Source organism: Bos grunniens, chromosome 1 (assembly GCF_055505025.1).
Source record: "Bos grunniens cultivar Pamir isolate PY7600 chromosome 1, Bosgru_T2T1.0, whole genome shotgun sequence".
NCBI classification, from domain to species: domain Eukaryota; kingdom Metazoa; phylum Chordata; class Mammalia; order Artiodactyla; family Bovidae; genus Bos; species Bos grunniens.
In genome coordinates, this window is record NC_141165.1 from 147,486,569 (window position 1) to 147,503,736 (window position 17,168).

The window sequence follows — 17,168 nt, forward strand, 5'->3', positions numbered from 1 at the left end:
GATTCCACATGCCACAGAACAACTAAGCCCGTGTACCATGACTATTGAGCCGAAACTGCTGAGCCCACACGTTGCAACTCCTGAAACTCAAGTGCCCTAGAGCCCGTGCTGTTAACGAGAGAAGCTTTTGCAATGCAAAGCCCGGGCACTGCAACTAGAGAGCGGCTTCTGCTCACTGCAAATAGAGAAAAGCCCACGCAGTAATGAAGATCCAGTGCAGCCAAAAATAAAAGTTATTTTTAAAAGTGACTTCTTAATCAGAAAAGAAATATAAGTTATTAGGAGGGCTTCCCTCATGGTTCAGATGGTAAAGAATCTGCCTGCGATGCAGGGGACCTGGGTTCGATCCCTGAGTCGGGAAGGTCCCCTGGAGAAGGGAATGGCACCTAATTTTACCTGTGGAGCAATTAGGTCCATATTAAATATCCATTTCAGATTGTCACATTCAGATCTCTACCAAGTAAACACATCCCATTATAATAAATTGAGGAGTTATGGATCCTCCTGTGAACTGAAAGAAAATAATTGTTCTGCCACATCAGTTTATATGTGTAAACTTGATATGGGTATGTAAAATGGGCATCGACTTTAGATACTGCCTACTTTAATTGTGTCCTACATTTCTACCAGAGTATAAAAGACATTCCAGTGGGTCAATGGAATGATATCAACCACCACAATGGAAAAACTTTACAAAGCTTCGTTTTATTTCTCTGGAAACAATGGAGTCCTCCTGGCAGGCTTAAGGCAGAGGTAGAGACTTTCAAAGCAGGCCTAGGTACCTGCAGGAAGACTGTCAGGTATCATCATCCAATAATGTTGGTAAAAAAGTGTTCAGATCCTCACATGAAAGGAAGCTTCTAAGAACAAGATTCAAGTGAAATCCTCAGAGTGACAGCTCTTTTAACTTTAAATTATTTATGGGTTATCTACCTGCATTTGGGGTAGGTTGGTGTCAAGAGGGCTTCATTCACAAAAGAATAAAATTTTCTAATTTCAATGAGGGGAAGATGAACTAAAGGAGCAAGAAAATTATAGAGCAAATTATAGATCCAAAGGCTGAGAGAAATGCAGGACTTTGGGTTTTTCCACATGCCAAGAATAAGGGCACTGACGTGCTGAGAATTCATCCATGAAAAATTACTTGAGTTAAAATTACTTTCGCCTACAAACTCACAAAATGGAGGATCAGTATACTGCCAGCAGATAGAAAACACTGACTAATCACATATCTCAGACTAAAGCTGTTTCTGCTATACATTTTTGAGATCTGGCTTTATGTCTAATTAAGCAACTGAAATGATTTATAGACTTTATAACATTTATAACATTCACTTTAGATGTGCGATGTGAAGGCAATTCTGTCTTGCTAGACTTTACCTGTTTGAATAGGAATGTTAAGTCATCAGCGGTGAAACTCAGTTAAATCTCTAAAGATTCACTTGGGTTTGGATAAAGCTAAACAGATTGCATTACTAACACTGGGCAAGATTTTCAAGTTCTGCTAACCTTGTATTCAAAATCACTCCTCCGTAATCACTGGGACATCCTTGTTATTCCTCTTCATGTCAGCCAGGATCTGGCCTTGTAGCGCACGCCAAATGTCTTCAGTCCACTCCCACCCCAGACCCTCTCTCCCTGCTCTGAACCCAGAAACATCAGAGGCGAACTGGATGGTACTATTGGGACATGTCAAGCCCCTCGCTCTTACTGTTGGAGAGCTCTGTGTGAAAAGGTGACCAGGGCTGAGATATCCTAAAGGCACCTCTCTGGATGCTGGGCTAATTAATAATAGACTGTGGTGAGACAAGGATGCACTCGTGAGACCAGTGAGGATGCTGTTGCCTAATTCAGGCAAGAAAGATGATAGTTTATAGATGGATGCAGGGAAGGTGATAAAAAACGCTGAATTTCCAAATAAATTTGAAAAGTAGAGCAAACAGGATTTGCTGGCAGACTGAATAGGGTATGTGTGTGTGAACCAAAGAGAGAAGGCAAGGACCAAGGATGACTCCTAGCTGGAAGGACAAAGGGGCCATTGGTTGAGATGGGGAAAACTGTGGAAGGAGCAGCACGTTTGGAGGAAAGCTTAGCAATCAGTTTAGGACATGTTGAGTCTGAGGTGTCTGTTCAGTTCAGTTGAGTCTGAGGTTGAATTCACTTGAGTCTGAGGTGTCATGGTAAATAGATAGATGGCTTTATCAGTCTTGAGTTTAGAAGCAAGGTCTTACTGGGAGATAGCAATTTTGTAGATGTTAGTGTTGGATGGTCTTTAAATTTATTAAATGAGATGCGATCACCAAGGGATGAGTGTGGAGAGACAGGAGAGGGGGACCAAAGATGGGTCTGGAGACTCTAAAACTAAGGAGAAATCGACAAAGGAGACAGAGAAGGAGTTGCCAGCACGACAGGGAGAAAAAAGATAAAAGAAGAGGAGATGGTTTCCTGAAAACAAAATGAAGGAAGTGTTTCCAGTGGGAGAGAAGGCTCAACAATGTCAGCTTCTGCTGATAAATCAAGTGCAATGAGGATTGAGACTTTACCACTGGCTTGAGTAACATGGAGGTAATTATTGTCTTTGGCCAGTCCAGATTTCCTAGGATAGTGGGGAAACAAGCTGATCATACTGAGTTTAATGAGAATGGGAATGGAAAGATATGCATTGGAAATAATTAGTATAGGTGTCTCTCAATAGTGCTTTGTATCAAAAGGCATCAAAAAGATCCCATTCTAAAAAATGTTTTGCTATAAAGATAAATAGAAAAATAGGGCAGTAACTGGAGATAGAGTCAAGAGAATTTTTTTTTTTTAGCAAGAGGTAGAATAGAGTGTTTTAGGGAGATAAGAATGCTCTAGCAGAGGAAAAAAATCAAAGATGCAAGAGAGAAAGAGAGAAAGAAGAAGAAATTGCTGGAGAAAAGTCTTTGAGGAGGCAAGGGTGGAGGAAGCTATTGATCATATTGAAAGGTTGTCCTTAGATATGTGTGTTGACCATTGAGTCATAGCAGTGATTTTCAAAACTTTCCATTAGAATCACTTAGAGGAGTTTTTACACCTTCCGCCGTCCATCTCTTATCCCCTAAAATTTAAAAACAGTTTCTGGGGGAGGACTTTTAAACAAAATGTTTCCCAGATGGCTCTTAAGCTTTAGCATGTGCCCAAGTCACTCCAAGGACTTGGTAGAATACAGATTGCTAGGCTCCGCCTCTAGAGTTTCTGATTCAGAAGGTCTGAGTCCATCTGAGAATTTACAGTTCTAATATCCCAGGTGATACTGATGCTACTGCATTGGGGACCACTCTCTCAGGATCACTGATCATAGTAACAGGAGAAAATTATAGTGTGTGGGGGCCAATGAAGGTAGGCGGGTCAACTTGAGGAAGTTCTCATCTGATGATCTGAATACTCTTAGTGAAGTGAAAATAAAGCTTATTATTTGAGAGTGTGATGAAAGGTTGGAACGATGTCATCAAAGATTCCGGATAGAGGAAAGAAAGTGTTAGGTGCTTCAGTCATGTCCGACTCTTTGTGACCGCATGGACTGTAGCCCTCTGTCCATGGAATTCTCCAGGCAAGAGTACCAGAGTAGGTTGCCATTTCCTTCTCCAGGGCATCTTCCCAACCCAGGGATCGAACCCCCATTTCCTGTATTGCTGGCAGCTTCTTTACCATCTGAATGACCAGGGAAGTCCAGGATAGAGGAGAAGGTATCTTATGGTCATTTAGTAAGTGACAGAGTAGGTGTTATAAGGGAATGTAGCATAATTCGGGGGCAGGAACAGAGACCACTTGAAATCGGAAGCCATGAATTTAAAATGAGACCAACCAGCATGTCCTCCCCCCGCCCTGCATTTTACTCTTGCCCCATTTAGTTGCAGAGATCAAGTGTAGAGAAGGTAGAGAGATGAGCTTGACTAGGGTTCAAGTTTTGCAAAAGATGGGTTACAAAGTGATAGAGGAGCAGGAGATTGAGAGTGTTCACAGCGGAGGGTTTACAATGATTGACACGGTGTTTAAGTTTGGGTCAAAGGGAAAAGGAAGACCTGAGAAATGTGAGTGGAAAGGGGGCGGAGTTAAAGGAATGAAGTTTTTTTTTTTTTTTATTGGAGCAGCAGGATAGTTGTTTGTTAGAGAATAGAATTTTTGAAATTGAGGTTAAGGAGGAGTTGCATTTATTCATTTTGACAGGACCTGTGTTATGACCAGGGGAGTCTGTGATTGAGCAATTGTTCAGATGAAGATTATGGCGGAGAGGCATTTCATGAGCGAAGAGTTGGGCTACTGGGAACATCATTAATATGAATAAAGATATCACTGGGACCAGGACTTCCCTGCTGGTCTAGTGGCTAAGACTACACACTCCTAAGGCTTGGGGGCCTGGGTTTGATCCCTGGTCAGGGGACTAGATCCTATATGCCGAAACTAAAGATCCCACATGCTGTAACTAAGACCAACTCAGACAAATGAGTAAATATTTAAAAAAAGAGAAATGGAGAGGGAAAGGCAGTGAGCTGGATGCTAAGGTTTTTGAGATACAAAAGGAATGCAAAGCTAGGTCTTTAGGAAGAATAGACTGGCATAGAAGTGAAAACCCAGGAAGACTTTTCCTAAGCTCCCTGCTCAGGGTATGAGGTGGGGGGAGAAAGTCACCACCTCTTGAGGGGATTTGAGGGGCAGCTTGCCCTTGGGGAGATCCAGTTATCTGTTGGACTAGAAAAGGCAGTCCTGGAGAAGGAAATGGCAACTCACTCCAGTGTTCTTGTCTGGAAAATCCCAGGGGTGGAGGAACCTGGTCAGCTACAGTCCATGGGGTGGCAAAGAGTCGGACACGACTGAGCGACTTCTCTTTCTTTCTTTCCCTTTCTTTAGGAAGGGCGGTAAAGCCCTAGAGGAGAGTTGAAGTGATTGGATGTTTTGACGATGTCTAGCTCAAGTCCCAGAAGGCACAGCAGAAGAGTTTCAGGACAGAGTCAGGGACTGGAACAGAGCCAGGGATATGACAAGATGGGGGTGGTTAGAGGCAATGAAGGTCACTTAGGAGTTAGAGCTTCTTGAGTTGACCCATATAATTAGCCCATAATTCAGGGCTCCTGAATCATGTATGAAGGCTAGGGAGGGGTGGTCTCACTCTGGAGCTCTGGAGACATGAGGCTGTCTCTCCTCCCCTGAGGATGGAGTCTTGAGTGCACAGTGAGGAGATGTTTGACCCAGAGCATACAGTCAAAATCATTCTAATTAAAGGAAATGATTTTGTGAATACTGCCCAACTCAGGGGGGAAAAAAATCTCTAATGATTACAGGGAGAATTAATATAACATTTTGGAAAGAGCTCAGTCCTTATTTCTGTTATATAAAACACAAGGGATAAAATAAGAATATGAGAAATTGCCCCCATCCATCACTCTTTCAGTTGGGTGATTTGGTTAATTTGTCCAGCTTTATCTAGCTTTCCCAAATTTTATTTTGATGTATCTTATCAAAATTGCCCACATAATTGCTTCAACTTTGTACCACATTTTATGAAAGTGGTCTTTAAGATTTCTTGGCAGAATCTTCATCTGCAGGCAAACTCAGTTATTTTGTTTTGGTATTTCTTTAACCCTTAATTTCTCTGGATTTGGTGGTGTCAAATTCAATCTAACTAGTATTTATTGAGTTTTGGTGTGCATGTGCATGGTTATATCCTCTGGGAAATTCAGAAGAACTCTCAGATGCTGGGTGGCTTTCAGTTCAGTTCAGTTGCTCAGTCGTGTCCAACTCTTTGTGACCCCATGGACTGCAGCACACCAGGCTTCCCTGTCCATCACCAACTCCTGGAGTTGGCTGGGTGGCTTAAATGAAACTAAATATTGCTTTACATTTCTCAGCAGTTTTTCCTGCTGAACATTTGCAGATATCAAAAGTGCATCCTGAACTCAAATTTATTTTACCATGACCAATAAGAAAATTAAAATTTATAGTTTAAGAAAAGGCCTGTGTATGTAGAAACTCCCAGCAACATGAAATTGTTTATAGGGCAGAAACTATTTTACAGTTATAACTAGAAAATCTGACTATATGAAAGGGTTTCTCCTCTAGTTCCTACCACCGATCTCTGTTCTTGCAGTGGTACCCAACATTTTTGGCACCAGGGCCGGTTTCATGGAAGATAATTTTTCCATGGGCCTGGGTATGGTTTGGGGATGATTCAAGAGCATTACATTTATTATGCACTCTATTTCTATTACTAATTACATCAGCTCAACCTCAGATCATCAGGCATTAGATTGTGGAGGTTGGGGACCCCTGGTTTATTGCACGTACATGCATGCATAGTTGCTTCAGTCATGTCCAACTCTTTGCAACGCAATGGACAGTAGCTCGCCAGGCTCCTCTCTCCATGAGATTCTCCAGGCAAGAGTACTGAAGTGGTTTGCCATCCCCTCCTCCAGGAGATCTTCCTGACCAGGGGTCGAACCCACATCTCTTATGTCTCTTATATTGGCAGACAGTTCTTTACTACTGGCGCCCCCCTGAGCAACTCTTGGCAAATATTTCTACTATGTGTTGGCTACATTACCATTACCTTCCATTCCCTCTCCCACTTACTTCATTCAGGAGTCACTGCTAGTATTCATGGAGATCACTAATACCGGCTGAGTTGTCAAGGTCTTAGCCCCATCTTCATCTCCATGTGATCAGCGTTTAGTCCTTACCTTGTTCTCTCACCTCTTTTGACTCAGTTGATCATTTTTTCCATCTTGATACATTTTCTTCTGCTGTTTTCCTGAATCCCACATTCTCCAGGTTTCCTGATTCTCCTTTGGCCATTCCTTGTCAGACTCCTCCTCTTTCAGGTCCATAAAATGTTGAGGATTCAGTCTTTGGCCCTCCTGTTTCCAATTGACACTCCTTTCTTAGTTGCTCTCATGCAATCCTGTGGTTTTAAAAATTGTCAATAGGATGGTGGTTCCTGAATCTTTATTTCTAGCTGTGAGTTCTCCCTGAACTCCAGACTCAAGTGTGGATCTATTTGACATCTCCATTTAGATGTCTAGTGGACATCTCAAACTTACCAATGCCCTTGAGGCTGGACCCTGATGTCTTCCTCTTTCCAGTTTTGCCCATTTCAGTGACAGATACCACCATTTACTCGGTTACTCAACACCAACTGTCACATTTCTTTTCCTTATACCCAGAACACTCTAGTAAATCCTTTGGCTCTACTTCCAAAATATGTCAAAAATTCAGCCATGCTTCATCATTATCAACCTTGTCCAAGCTTTCACCTGGACAGCCACCAAAAAGCCTTACAACTCATCTCCTACTCTTGTTCGCCTAGAGCCTAATTTGCATACAGAAAACAAAGCAAGCCAATCAGATTGTGCCCTTTCTTATTCCAGAACCCTCCAGAACACTCCAGAACACTCACATAACAGTGACTCTAAAATGCAAAGACAAAGGTCTACATTTCTTAGTCATTTTCTCTCACGTTCCCCCTTTCCATGAAAGCTGGCCACACTGGTCTCCTTGCTGTAACTCATCTCCTTGCTTTAATATACTAAATATGTTTCTATCACATTTTTGCCTTTGCTGTTTCCTTTGACTAAACAGCTTTCTCCCAAGATATACACAGCCTTGCTTTTATTTTATTCAGGTCTCTGTACAAATGTCATCTATTCAGAAAGGACTTTCTGGACCGTCTTATTTGAATAGCAGTACCCTCCCACAAATCGCCCCCCACCCACCACCCCAGCACACCACATTCTCCCTGTCTTTCTACTACACTCATTGTTCTTCTTGAACTCTGTACTACTTGATGTTATGTTATATATTTATTTATTTTTGTTTCTTCCAATGGCATGTAAACTTACCAGAGTCAGGGATCTTATTTTATTCCTCTGCTGTGTCTGAGGCATTTAGAACACTTTGAAACCTGGAAAAATTAAATTACTGCTGGTAAGGTAAGCCAAAGTAGCAACTCCCTCCAGGAAAACTTTTGATAATGGTAGACATTTGACAGATGGCCTGGAGTTATCTTGTTCTAACAGTTGTTACTGTCTAAGTAACAATTTCTGATAAGGAAACAGAAAGAACATTTTGTATTTTTATGTTTTAAACCAAGTGGTAGAGAGACAGGCCCATAATAAGTGCTCAACAAATTTTTGTTGAATAAATGAATTAAGAAATGAAAGAATGAATACAAATATATCTGTGTGTGTGTGATATATGAATTACATACAGATCACATCTCAAATTACTAGATCTTCAGATAATTTATTTTGCAGTAACTATGCCTCTTTGGTTAAAAATATTATTTAATGAAGCAAAATAATTTCACTTTGCTTTAAGTAGTAAATGATTATGACATTCTTTCTCTATGTCTTCACTAGGTTTAAAGCAAAAAACTTTCTATCAGTCTAAGAAAAATGAGTGTATTTTAATTAACCAGTCCAGTAAAGAATCTGTCTGAAATGCAGAAGACTCACAGGAGACAGGGGTTCAATCCCTGGGTCAGGAAGATTCCCTGGAGGAGGAAATGGCAACCACTCCAGTATTCTTGCCTGGAAAATTTTGTGGACAGAGAAGCCTGGCAGACTACAGTCCATGGGGTCACAAAGAGTTCCACACAACTGGGCATACATGCATGTACATGTATGAACTCTTACAAATATACTTAAATTGTAGATGTAGAACCATTTAAGACAGAATTATCTGTGTTTTCCAAACCTTTACACATCAACTCCTCATGACAGAAATTTTGGGAAAAACTGCATATCCACAATAAAAACATAATAAGACAATTTATTGAATTTTGGAGTGAATTTTGTTTTTTTTTATTCTTGCATTTTTAACATACAAAGCAATTTAGTTCAGTTCAGTTGCTCAGTCGTGTCGACTCTTTGTGACCCCATGAACCACAGCACTCCAGGCCTCCCTGTTTACTCCTGGAGTTTACCCAAACTCATGTCCTTTGAGTCAATGATTCCATCCAACCATCTCATTCTCTGTCGTCCCTTCTCCTCCTGCCTTCAGTCTTTCCCAACATCAGGGTCTTTTCAAATGAGTCAGCTCTTCACATCAGGTGGCCAAAATATTGGAACTTCAGCTTCAGCATCAGTCCTTTCAATGACTGATCTCCTTTAGGATGGACTGGTTGGATCTCCTTGCAGTCCAAGGGACTCTCAACAGTCTTCTCCAACACCACAGTTCAAAAGCATCAATTCTTTAGCACTCAGCTTTCTTTATAGTCCAACTCTCACATCCATACATGACAACTGGAAAAACCACAGCCTTGACTAGACAGACCTTTGTTGACAAAGTAGTGTCTCCTTTTTAATATGCTGTCTAGGTTGGTCATAACTTTCCTTCCAAGGAGGAAGCCCCTTTTAATTTCATGGCTGCAATCACCGTCTGCAGTGATTTTGGAGCCCCCAAAAATAAAGTCAGCCACTGTTTCCCCATCTATTTTCCATGAACAAAGCAATTAGAGCTTTACTTTCTTGGACATGAAATTTTGTCCTCCCTTTCCTGTGGTAGCTGTGTTAGACTCTTCTTTCTCTGTTTTGCATTTCACACGGTAAATAGCAAGAACTGAGCGTAGACAGAGCCGGAGCTTGGAAAGCTTCTGAGTTGAGTTTCAGGAAATGTGGTTTCTAGTCTCTAGCTGTGTGATCTTGGGCACAGCACAAACCTCTCCATGTCTCCAAAAAAGAGGGTATTCTTTTTGACCTTTATGATAGTTTTTCACTTTATAAGTCTTTGGTTTATAAAGTTGATATCAATTTATTAGTGTGAGATTTCCTCCCATTGAAATAATATACTCTTCAACACTGAACTCCACTGATGAGACCAAAGTAACAAGTTTTAAAATCACTTGGAATCCTACATTTTTGCCACTCTGTATTCATATCCTTGTATTTAAAAAGTCAGTTCTTCATTAAGAACTCACTTGAATTATGTAAGGTATAAGCAACATTCAGTAGGAGCTGGTTAAGTTCTTGTATGAGGAAGAATGTGACAAGAGTTATCTATTTGCTGAGTTTAATATGCTGGGTTTAATATAGTTGGGGAAAATGCAGGACAAAATCAAGGTTCACCTTATACTGCACTATTGTATTCAGAGACAGAGGGTGATTTCTCTTCTCTAATATGCATTTTACATGTCAGATTTCCCCTGAGGATGCTCACAATGTGAAAACACAGGATACTGACTTCAGATAGCTGAGGTGCTTATCAAAGGAATGATTTCAGTGAGCCCAGACTTCTGCATCTTCCCATGTATAGAAAAGTGCTAAATTTCTTAGCCTGACATATCTGATCTTCTTTAATTAACAATAATCTTTTGATGTTCAGACTCTCTGCCTTTTGTTGCAAAACTCCTGTTCCCTTCGCCTCCTTGAAGCAGTCTCTCAGGGTTACATGAAATGCTGCCTCCCGGGTTTGAGGCCCTACAAATTCCCACTGAATAAAACATAACTCTCAATGACAACAACAAAAATTTTCATCGATGTCAAGCTTTTCTACAATTGACTTTATAGTATACGGCACACATTTTGAGTGCACAGTTCTATGACTTGTGACAAATGTACAAGCCATGTGCTGTGGATTAAATTGTGCCCCCTAAAAAGATATGTTGAAATTTTAACCCTAGTAGTCTTTCAGAATGTGACCTTATTTGAAGACAAGGTCTTTACAGAGGTAATAAGTTAAAATGAAGTCATTAAGGCAGCCCATAATCTAATATAATTGGTGACCTTATGAAACGGGGGGATTTGGTCCCATGCACGCAGGGAGAATGGCACGTGAAGTTTGCAGTGATGCCTCCACAGGCCAAGCAACTGCCCCAAAGTAGGATTTTCTATGGGATTTTCCATGCAAGAATACTGGTCAGTTCAGTTCAGTTCCTCAGTCATGTCTGACTCTTTGAGACCCCATGGACTGCAGCATGCCAGGCTTCCCTGTCCATCACCAACTCCCAGTGCTTGATCAAACTCACGTCCATTGAGTTGGTAATGCCATCCAACCATCTCATCCTCTGTCATCCCCTTCTCCTCCCACCTTCAACCTTTCCCAGCATCAGGGTCTTTTCAATGAGTCAGTTCTTCACATCAGGTGGCCAAAGTGTTGGAGTTTCAGCTTTAGCATCAGTCCTTCCAATGAATATTCAGGACTGATTTCCTTTTTGGATTGATTGGTTGGATCTCCTTGCAGCCCAAGGGACTCTCAGTAGTCTTCTCCAACACCACAGTTCAAAGACATCAATTCTTCAGTGCTCAGCTTTCTTTACAGTCCAACTCTCACATCCATACTGGATACTGGAATGGGTGGAGTAGGTTTCCATTTCCTTCTCCAGGGGATCTTGCAGGGGTCAAACCCGAGTCTCCTGCACTGCAGGTAGGTTCTTTACCACTGAGCCATCAGGGAAGCTCTTAGGTGGAAAGTTAAATCACTTCAAAAAAAGGACTCAGACCATCATCAAGGCATACAGGTACTGTATCCCTGCATCAAGGGAGCAGGTACTGCTCCCACATGGGAGTAGGAGAAGGGCATGGCAAATTGTCAAGGCTGTGGATGAGGGGTCAGATTACTATAGCAGGATTTCCCACCAATACAAGAATAAGTTCTCAGTAGGCAAGCAGCTGGCCAAGGCTCTTCCAGGCGTATTAAATGGGGCCTGAGAAACAGAACCAAGACAATTCTCAATTACAGTTCGTTATAGAAGGTTTTCTTGGTTGGGACTGAATCAGTAACTGGTTGGGACTGAATCTGACAATTGAAGAGACTGATTCTTGTAGGAGGAAGGAGCTGCAGAGGGGTTGGAAGAGAGGGACTAATATAGGTTGATCATGACATAGGGTGATCTGGCTTACCTGTGCCCGAGGGGATTCCTGGGACACGGGCCTCTGAGTTGCAAAACTGAGAGTCCTGTTTTAACTGCTGGTCATCCTATGAAAAAATGTGTTTGATAGTCTTGGTCAAATGCCTCCTCAAGTGTTGCTTAGGGTTAAATATGAAAAAAAAAATCCTTATGCAAAATGTTTAATGTAGTACTTTCTGAAATGTGGTAATTTTAAAAATAATTTTGGGAAGTAACTTTTTACTGACATATCTCATCATAGAATCTGAGTTTTAAAATTGAGATGGAAATTAGATGTCATTTAATTTTTCATTGTGTAAATGATAAAACTGAGAGCCAGAAAGACTTGAATAACTCAAGTTTGTATAGCTCCCAAAGGGCATGCAATTTTTTTGAGCCCAAATTCTTTGCTTGGCCTCATCAATTTTTTTCTGCATCACCTAAAGATTCTTCCCTTTTCCTCTTGTCAAGGGCCTTTAGAAAAAATCCAAAGGGCTCTCATTATGATCAAAATAACATTTTTTGCCTCTTTTTTTGTCTGTATGAAATGATGGATGTGAACTACATTTCTTGTGGACATCATTTCACAATATATGGAGGTCAAATCTTCATGCTATACACCTTAAACTTACACAGTGCTGTGTGTCAATTATATCACAATAAAATGGATTTAAAAAAGTGAGCTTTTATCACACGTAGGCTAGCGGTTCTTCTTTTAGTTAGATTTCTTCAACCTTCTTCACAAGTTTCTGATAAAATGTATCATAGAAATCTAAGGGTATCGGTGTAATGTTTCTTTGACAATTATTAATGTGGAGAACTAATGGCATGAATACCATTGCCACCACTTCTGTAGTAGAAGAGGATATGAGGCAGTGGTTTAATTCTAGTTTCTTAGGTGGGTTGAAAGGAAGAACACCATGAGTTCAAGAAATCCAGCAGTTCTTCTTGGCTCCTGGGTATCTCTTTAAAGTCGTACTGTAAATCTCTGAGACAGATACTTAGCTTTGGGGTCAGTCAATTTACTCTTTGCTACATGTTGTCATTTTGGTCACTGCCTGGGCTGTAAGTCATATTCAGGCCTTGCATTCCTGCAAGTAGGAAGAGAAATCGAATACTGCACATCCACCAAAGCTTCGACCCCATAAACTGTTACGAGAGAATTCCATACCTGCAGAGTGAGTGAAAATGACAAAGAACTCTTCAAACTTCAAAGTTGAAAAGAACAGATCGATTCCAACTGGAGGGTCAGTCTGACATTTTTCATTCCATGTATTGGCAGGTCCATCGTGTTGAACATGTTCAGAGTAGCTCCAGGGGGAATTGTCTGCTGCTGAGAAGCACAAGCAGAAGGATGTTTTGAACACGTTCATGGATAAGATGTGTGTATACTTTAAAAATGCTTCAGGTGAGTTTGGGAGAAAAAACAGTCCAGATTCTTCACTCCTTAAAATGGACACTAGTGGACTAGCCTTGAAATAGCCCTTTGGTATTTAATCTGGCCCTGTTCAACGTTGGATTGAGAATAAGTTAGATCTGGGTTCAAGTTGAAAATATAGATTCGTATTTTGGCACTCAAACCAGTGAAGTTATTAAATGATGGGTTAAATAATTAAATACCATCACCAAGGATTCTGTTTTTGTTTACATGTTATCATTGATTTAATTTGGGTTGAACTGGTTGATTTCTTTGCCCAAACAATGCCTTGACTACTTTGGAATTTAAAAATATATATTATTTTTTTATAAAAAACAAAAACAAAAAAATCAGTTACTGTTCCCAGGAAAACTGTGGATGTTTTGAGTGGTAAAGAAAGAAAACATTTGTTACAGGGTCCAGAAGCTACATATGTGGGACTAAAAATGTCTTCTTCCATAATAACCTCAGTTACAGGAAGGGAAATTGATGTTTCAAAATTGAATGGTTCATCTTCAAAATTCTAGGGAAGTTTTTCTGAATTACCCCAGAAGCTAATCTTAATATTAAAAATCTCTGGGGAGTTCTAAAATATCCCTTGATGATGAATAGATAATCTCTCATGAGAAGTTTTCTCTATTTAATTTGGTTAATGTCACCTCTATCAAGCCCCAAGTTCACTGTTATATAAGTAGTAATAACCAGAGTTTCAGGCTTCAGTAAATATAAGGCCTATTAAATATAAACTAAGTGAAGTTCATTGCTTTTGCTACTTAATAAGTATTTAGCTTAAAATAGTCACCTTATTTTTTTCTCTAGTATAAAACCTAGCATGTATTGTTAAAGACAATTAAAAGTTAGTTTCATGAGAAGATCAAATTTAGATGGTTAATATGCCCACACTGGAACTGGGAGATTGCTTTCTCAGAAGGAGTAAAAGTTTTTCTCTGTAATATATTGTTTTCAATAAAGAATCAGTCGCTGTATTAACTATTCCAATATTCATTACAAAGGAAAGCATAATAAAACATATCTTGTCAGATTAAGAAGCTCCTGAATCAACCTTTGGAAGACAAAGTGGAGCTTCTGAATAAACAGATTATTATTATGTAGTGCAATGCTAGCAGGCAACCTTAATTATACTTTCTCCTAACATGTGATAGTAATTCCCATGAATTATTGTGAGTAAACATTGGGATGGCAACCAACAGAATAATTTTTAAAGTAGTCACATTGCATAGTAGTTCCTTTGCTTTGCTGTTATGCTTAAAAATACCTAGTTTTATCATTTTCCTTAGTTTGATCCAACTCATATTTGATTTTGTAATCTTATCAAGAATAAATCCCTATGTAGTCAATGAAGCACAGAAAGAAAGTAGGGAGAACACAGCTCATAGATATTCCCTGTGCAAATGAGAAGCACCGTTTCTGCATAGACAGAATAGAGATTGAGGACCTGTATGTATTTTCTTGTGCTGTCATACTGTGGGAGGAAGGCAAGCCAAATCCATCTTCTAGCCTCAGTTTTCCCATGTGTGAAAATGGAAGAATTGGAGTTAGCAAGATTATCTAAAGTAACATAAAATACTATAAGTGAGACAGGCTGGGACCTGGGACGCTTCACTGCAGTGCTGCAATGCTTGCATCTGGACAACAAAATACAGCAACAAAATACAGAGAAGCTGTATGGGAGTAAAAATAACAAGCATAGTTGGGGCAGATTCTGGACCAGAAGATAATAAAAAAAAAATCCAGCTGCCATTTCTGAAGAGCCAGGAACAAAAACTGAATATAGGAGCAAAAGCAGGGTGCTGTGCTTGACCCCTGCACTCAGTACCACAAAGGTGTGGGCAAGCACCTAAACCACCCCTCCAGCCTGATCTTCTGGATACACCCCTCTCCTCACCTCACATAAGAAACACCAAGAGGGGAAGTAGTCAGGTACCCATGTGAGAGTTAGACCGTAAAGAAGGCTGAGTGCCGAAGACGTGGTGCTTTCAAACTGTGGTGCTGGAGAAGACTCTTGAGAGTCCCCTGGACTGCAAGGAGATCCAACCAGTCCATCCTTAAGGAAATCAACCCTGAATATTCATTGGAAGGACTGATGCTGAAGCTGAATCTCCAATACTTTGGCCACCTGATACGGAGAGCTGACTCATTGGGAAAGACCCTGATGCTGGAAAGATTGACAGCAAAAGAATAGGGAGACAGAGGATGAGATGATTAGATAGCATCACCGACTCAGTGGACATGAATTTGAGCAATCTCTGGGAGACAGGGAAGACAGGGAAGCCAGGGAAGCCTTGAGTGCTGCAGTCCATGGGGTCAGAAAAAGTTGAATACAGCTTAGCGATTAAACAAGGGGGAGTGAGAAGGGACTCTATTAGTTGTTTCTGCTCCCTTCTGAAGCCGGTGCAGCAGCCCCAGTAATGTCTTACCTGAATTTCTTGTCTGGCCTGTAGTCAATGTCTCTTGCTTGGGGAAGACCAAGAACCCTGGTTGGTATTATAACTATGTATTATGCACAAAAATATTCCTGAAAGTTTTCATTGTAAATCCAGATTATGTGAATAGAAAATTAAATTCACTAGGTGAACTGATTGTAGGAAATGTCATGGATTAATCTTCCTATAAAACAGGTTTTTTATCTCTCATGCTTGTTTCAAATGTAGCAAAAACCGTCACTAAAGGAAGTCAAGGTGTTTATAATAGACTTAGTGAGGGTACACAAGGTTTCCAGATTTTTTGATATGAAAATCTGTTTTGTAGCCTAAGTTTGATATAACTAGAAGCAGGTGAGGCCATTTTGAGAAATCTGACAAAATCAAGGAATTCTTCCTCTGAAATGATCTCACAGAATTTGTCTGGATTCACCTGAATGTGCTTCTAGACCAAGGTTATTGCTAAAATATCACAGAAAAGTAAAATGCCTTTGTCAGTTAGTTTAGTAGTCTGATGTATGGTACACACCTTTCCTTTACTTTTGATATATAATCAATTTGAAGTCACCAGAAGTATCTTCTAACCAGAAGTTTCATCCCAACATTTCTGACATGTACTGTCTAAAACGTGACCAACATAATATGATGATTGCTTTCTGAAGTAAAAGTGCTATTTCTTCTATAAAAGCCCCGTTTATGAGCAGATAATCTAAGACAGGCTTGACTTTTTAAGGTTATTTCTTAATGTGACAACCTTGCCACAACTAATCTATTTTTTTCCCCAATCTATAGGACTGGAATCAATCTGGATATTTAGGTCTTCTTATTCTTACATCAAATAAGATGTTCTCACATTAATGATCTTATTTAAATTTAGATTCTGTTTTATTCTTAAATAGCCACTCTGTTTGCATGATTCAAAATTCAAAAGGCATAAAAGAATGTTCACTGAAAACTCTCTCTTCACCCCATCCTTCTTCAGCCACCCAGTTTCATTTCCTGAAAACAGCAATGCCACTCGTTCTTTTATTTTTGGTTGTACCATGTGGCTTGTGAGATCTTAGTTGCCTGACCAGGGATCAAACCCAAGCCCTCAGCAGTGACGGCGGGAAGTCCTAACCGCTGTAGGAAAATCCCTGTCAGTAGTTCTTTGGGGATTCTTCCAGAGAGACTTTATGCTGCATATACAAGGTCGCTCAGTGGTAAAGAATACACTTACCAATGCAGGAGTCATGGGTTCGATCCCTGGGCAGGGAAGGTCCCCTGGAGAAGGAAATGACAACCCACTCCAGTATTCTTGCCTGGAAAATCCCATGGACAGAAAAGCCTGGTGGGCTACCGTTCATGAGGTCGCAAAAGAGTTGGACATGACTTAGTGACTAAACAACAACGTAGATATAAATAGGCTGTATGCTGGGGACCTTCTAATCAGTCACGTAGAATGCGCCTTAAAGTTACCTGATTTCCCAGG

General features: G+C 40.3%; 1 long non-coding RNA gene across 1 annotated transcript in view; it reads right to left on the reverse strand.

Annotated features, from left to right (window-relative positions):
* The window catches only part of LOC147380277 (uncharacterized), a 31,816-nt gene extending 24,497 nt beyond the window's left edge, over window positions 1–7,319 (reverse strand). The window contains exon 1 of the long non-coding RNA XR_015167842.1: window positions 6,696–7,319. This is a non-coding gene — a long non-coding RNA (uncharacterized LOC147380277). The remainder of the gene's footprint in view (window positions 1–6,695) is intronic.
* Window positions 7,320–17,168: the final 9,849 nt, after the last annotated feature.